The sequence below is a fragment of the Musca autumnalis genome, unplaced genomic scaffold (genome assembly GCF_047663935.1).
Source record: "Musca autumnalis isolate F117 unplaced genomic scaffold, ASM4766393v1 scaffold_3, whole genome shotgun sequence".
NCBI lineage: Eukaryota > Metazoa > Arthropoda > Insecta > Diptera > Muscidae > Musca > Musca autumnalis.
In genome coordinates this window covers 21,828,921-21,835,313 of record NW_027411866.1, presented here as the reverse complement: position 1 = coordinate 21,835,313, position 6,393 = coordinate 21,828,921, and positions in this window count along the sequence as shown.

Sequence of the window (6,393 nt, the reverse complement as noted above, 5' to 3'; positions counted from 1 at the left end):
ACTAAAATTCATTTGGTATAACCTTACATTACGATACCTACAGATTCCACGTATTTTGAAGCAAACTCGTGATACAAAATCAATATATTTTTATACGGTATAATATTGTCTTTGTTTCTTTTTTTGGTCAGATGCTGAGGGTATATCACCGTTAGCGCAGCTGACTTATACTATCTTACTTGGTGTGTAATTGATTATGAATAATTTTGGGATGTATAAATTTGTTTGCAAGTAAATTATTTGAATTTCATTCATTGTTAGTTATTTCTACCGGTATAATATCTATTTTTGATATCACAATATACATATACCCACAATGGTCTATTTTCGAATTACCCTGAAAAGCACGTACATTATCAAACATATGTGAGGTACAAGTGCACAATTTTTGGGCGATAGATCTTCAACAAACTCACAATTATCCCAAATATCAAATTTCAGAGATATGATAAATTGCATTGTATATATATTTATTTATATTAGGTGTATTTCCAAAAGGGGGTGCCACCGTGGTGCAATGGTATGCACACCCGCCTTGCACGCAGAAGGTCAGTGGTTCGATTCCCCGGCCAGGCAACATCAAACATTTTTCAACGGTGGCAAAATACCCCTCAGTAATGTTGGCGACATTTCCTGAGTATATCAGCCTTGAATAACTTCTCTACAAGTGGTGTCTTAAGGCACGCCGTTCGGACTCGGCGATAAACAGTAGGTCCCATATCATTGAGCTAATATGAATCGGGGTGTACTCATTGATATGAGAGAAGTCTCCCTTGTCCCGTATGGGATGTTGTGGAACAATGTTGTGTATTTCAAAAAGGAACCTGATATTTAAAGACAAATTAAAGATGTAGCAGGATATGCTAATCAATGTGAATTTTCCAATTTTGACATATTTTTTAGAATTGTATAATTTATATAATTTTTCCACAAACATCCCAGTAGGAACAAAGGAGGCTTCTCTTATATCAATGGATTCATATTAGGTCATTGATAAGTGACCTACTTTTTATCGCCGAATCCGAAAGGCGTATCCTAAGTTGCCACTTGTAGAGACGTTTTTCATGGCTGAAATACTCAGGAAATGTTGCCAACACTACTAAGGGGTATTTTGCCACCTGAGAATCGAAACCGAATATTCAGCATGCAGCATGCGGTTGCACATAGATAATTCCAAGACGTCGTGGTGTAGGGTATCACATGGTCGGCCCCGTCCAACTCTAGCCTTTGCTTACTTGTTATACCCTACACCACTATGTGGGGAGGGTATTATAAGTTGGTTTTGGCCAAAAAGTTTGTAACGCATCGAAATAATGGTCGTAGACCCATACTTATATATACCAAAATGAATGTCTCGACGAGCTGAGTCGATCTGGCTATGTGTGTCCGTCCGTCAGTCCGTCCGTCCGTCCGTCTGTCCGTCTGTCCGTCTGTCCATCTAAACCTTGTAATCACGCTACAGGTCGCAATTTTGATCGGATCGTCACGAAATTTTGGATGTTGATGGGGGTCCCGGAGGGGAAGAAGCCTATTGATTTTGGTGATGTTCGGATAATATTTAGGGGTCGGAATGGGCGAAAAACTTATGTGGATAAAAAGACAACGTTTTTTTCCAAAGCGAATATCTCAGCTTCTGTACGGGGTATACCAAAAGCAAAGCCTGACAATAAAAGTAGAAAATATCGCCTTTCTAATAATGTAAAGTAGGTTCTCGTAGGTGATCAAACAACGAAGATATCACAATAGTCGCAAATAAAACCCAAATTTTCTGTTTTGCAATTTTAATTATAATGACGAATATCACAGCTTTGGTTGGGGACTTTCCAAAAGCAAAGCTGGCTGTGAAAGTAGAAGATCCCATCTTTACAATGATGTAAATTAGGTCGGCGTAGGTGACCAAATAAAGGAGATATCGCAATAGTAGTTAATACATCCCATTTTTCCACTTTTTTGGATATCACGCTACAGGTCTCAATTTTGATCGGATCGTCACGAAATTTTGAGGGTTAATGGGGGTCACACAGATGAAGAAGCCTATTGATTTTGGTGATGGTCGGATAATATTTAGGGGTCGTAATGGGCAAAAAACTTATTTGGAGAAAAAGACAACGTTTTTTTCCAAAGCGAATATCTCAGCTTCAATATGGGGTATACCAAAAGCAGAACCTGGCCATGAAAGTAGAAAATATCGCCTTTCTAATGATGTAAAGTAGATTCTCGTAGGTGATCAAACAACGAATGTATCGCAATAGCCGTTAATAGAACCCAACTTTTTATTTTTGCGATTTTAATAATAATGACGAATATCACAGCTTCGGTTGGGGATCTTCCAAAAACAAAGTCTGATTATGAAAGTAGAAAATCCCATCTTTACTGTGATGCAAAGTAGGTTGGCGTAGGTGGCCACATAACGGAGATATCACAATAGTCGGCAATACATCCCATTTTTTAATTTTTTTGTAATCACGGTACAGGTCGCAATTTTAATCGGACCGTCACGAAATTTTGGGGGCTAATGGGGATCCTACAGAGAAAGAAGCCTATTGATTTTGGTGATGGTCGGATAATATTCAGAGGTCGGAATGGGCAAAAAACTTATTTGGAGAAAAAGTCAACGTTTTATTTCAAAGCGAATATCTTTGCTTCTAAAAGGGGTATATCAAAAGCTGATGAAAGTAGAAAATATCACCTTTGCAACGATGTTACGTAGGTTGTCGTAGGTGGTCAAACAACGAAGATATTGCAAAAGCCGCTAATAGAACACAACTTTTCATTTTTGCTATTTTAATAATAATGACGAATATCACAGCTTTGGTTCCGGACCTTCCAAAAGCAAAGTCTGGCAATGAAAATAAAAAATCCCATCATTACAATGATGTAAAGCAGGTTGGCGTAGGTATCCAAATAACGGAGATATCGCAATAGTCGGTAATACATCCCATTTTTCTACTTTTTTGGAAATCACGCTACAGGTCGCTATTGTAATTGGATCGTCACGAAATTTTAGGTGTTATTGGGGGTCCCACAGAGGAAAAAAACCTTTTGATTTTTGATAATGGTCGGATATTATTCAGGGGTCGGAATGTGACAAAAAAAAAAATATTTGGAAAAAAGGCCAACGTTTTATTTCAAAGTTAATATCGAAAGCAAAACCTGGCAAGGAAAGTAGAAAATATCACCTTTACAACGATGTGAAGTAGGTTGTCATAGGTGGCCAAACAACAGAGATATCGCCATAGTCGGTAATGCATCCCTTTTTCCATTTTTGTGCAATCACACTACGAAATTTTGATCGGATCCTCACGAAATTTTGGGGGTTGATGGGGGTCTAACACAGAAAGAAGCCTATTGATGGTTGGCAAACATCCCACTTTTCCATTTTTTATTTGGGTTGTACTGTCGATGCACCTAAATGCGTTTCAAAAAAATTGACCTGTGTTAATGAAGACATTCAGAGCAAAGGCGCTAAGCTATCCCAATTTTAATATTTTGAATTTTATTAGTCAAAAGTTTATGAACAGGGGTAGTGGTGTAGGGTATCACATAGTCGGCCCCGACCCGACTATAGCCTTGGCTCACTTGTTTTACTTATTTGCTTTTGTTAGAGAAAGTCAACACTCCCTGAGATATAGGCCCCGAAATATCCCAATATTTACGACCACTCCTTCATACATCTCTTGCACTTAAGATTCCCCCTACTTCTCTAAATAATGCTCGGAATGTTTAAAATTACTCTGTTGAATTGTGTCAGTGATTCGATCTGTCAGTGGAATAATTAGGTCCACTGTTTATGTTATCTACCCAGAAACGCTTAAAAATGTACTATGGAAACTTCCAATTTTTTTTTTGTCATCTACGAAAATACTGTGATATCTGTAAAGTTATGAATTGTTTCACATGATTTGGGTTCATCACTTCTGATATTGTTTTTTTATAGTAGTAGCCAAACACTATTCATTCGTTTTACTTGTTATTATGTGAAACTATACATTTCGAAATCGTTCTTGAGTACAAGGAAATCGCAATAACATAACTCTTTTGATTTGATACCACATTAATACTGTTACGAAAATAACTGATAGATTTAAGAAATTTAGATGAATATCTGTTGAGTTAAGAATTTGAATTGTAACGTAAATTTTTAGTAAGCATTTTGTTCATTTAAATTAAGTTTACAACAACAATTACGCTATAGAATTCCAATCACTATCGTTTACGTTTTCAGTTCTCCCTCTCTTTGTTTGGTATCTGCAACAACAACTATTATTCCAATTATGAAATCATCACTGAGTCCTCATTTACACTTTTACTTGCCTAAATTGTTTTTGTAATCTCACTCTCTTTCTCTGTTTATTTGTTTTACGTCATTACATTCTGACGTCACCTATATGTCCTCCTGCTCTCGCGTGTTTATTGCCGCTGCCCTACTGTTTACATTAAACTTGTCTGTTTGTATACGGGTATGTGTGTATGTGCATCCGGATCTCGTTGGAACATAGTGGAACATTCTACATGAGGGATGCTAGAAACTTCTATGTATCGGCGAGCGGATATAAATACGCGGGTGCAGTTGCCGGCCTAGTTAGTTATGATCTGAACGCGATATTTAAACCCTAAGTGTAACTAAAGAAGTAAAGTGGAAACCAACTAAAGCGAAGTCTTGTGTGAATATCGGAAGTGAATAAAGTCAATAAAGCATTGTGGAATCGTAATCTAAAACGAACCCTGTTTTATTTGGTACAAATCGTATCGGGGAATAAAACAACGTCTACACGGGATTAAGTTCAAATTGCTAATTCCGTAACAATACATTAAAATTTAACTTTAAATAAATTCAGCAGTATTTATTATCTCAACCATGTATTTAACATTATTTCTTATTCACATCTTGTTTAACGGACGGATGCTGAAACAGCAAAACAACGGAAAAATAACAAAAAAACTCTGAAAACATTTTCATTTGAATACATATATGTACATATACTCGTGTATTCATATTTTAATATTAACAAAAATTACATTATTAATGGCCACTTTCGAGGCCAACAACACAACACACCACTGAAAAACAAAAATTCCAACAAGAAGTAAGAGTTAATAAAAATGTTAATTGTAGTTGCTACTCAGCATGCCGGCTCTCTACTTTTGTTGGTTGCAAGTTTCGTGGGCGTTGCTGCATTTAAAATTACAAATTTGTATACAAAATGAAAATTAACATTTTACCCGTGTATAGCTTTCACATTGTTTCCGGTTTCCCTGGTAGTATTTTCCGGTAAATTATGTGTTCATTCCCCTTGTTTTGCTGAGCAGAATGACGTACAGAAATTGTTTAACCGCCTTAACAATTGTTGAATGAAATATTTTTACTCGCGTAACTCATGTTGATGCTGTTAACCATGACGATACAATTGCTGATGTTTATGGTGTCGTCCGAAGAATTCCCAGTCTTGTCAATTTTAATATTTTTCTTATTGTTATGTTTGTTGTTGTTATTCTGTTGTAGCTTTTTATACCCTACTTCACAATGTGGGAAGGGTGTCATAAGTTTGTTTTGCTAAAAATGCATGTAACACCGCGAAATATTCATCATAGACCACCGATGTTATATACCATTTTTCATATCTCGACGAGATGCATTTGTGTCCGTCAGTCTGTCCATTATACATTCTAATCAAACTACAGGCCGAAATTATGGACCGATCGTCACGAAATTTTAAATGGAAGTCGATTTCACATCCGAATAGATCGCTATGGTTATTCGTGATGATCGTGAAATATTTAGGGGGTGAACATTTGTACTCGAATTTGTATCTGCTCTGTCGCAATCATATACCGATCAGCGCGAAGTTTTAAATAAAGTGTGGGCTTATGACAGGAAAGATGCTTGCAATTTTACATGGTGATCAGATAATTTTTAGCGGGTGAAATGGACCGAAACTTTTGTGTGAAAATATAATATAAAATATATCTTATATCTTTATTCCTGGTAGACACATTCCGCCCACGTGAGTTTTCTTTGAAAGACGATCTCTCGACCTTTCCACAGATGCTAATTTTGTTGATGTGCGTGCTAAGATAACAGAGATAGAGCTTAGTATATACAGAAACTCCACAGTTTTAATTGTGTGTATAGTAACCATAACCACGCTGGAGGTCGCAGTTATAGTTTAATACTGACAAATTTTTACACGAGGTAAGAATTTTCGTCAAGGAATATGCCAGCAATTGTGGATGCCAACAATGGATAGTTCTTAGCGGGTGAACTTTTGTGGGAAAAATATCCAAATTAAATTTTTGGTCTATATTGAATTTCTAGGAGATATATTTCGGCAATCTACGAAAATAAACTTGAAAACCAACATGAATATAGCGGTTATATAACTGAACTACTGC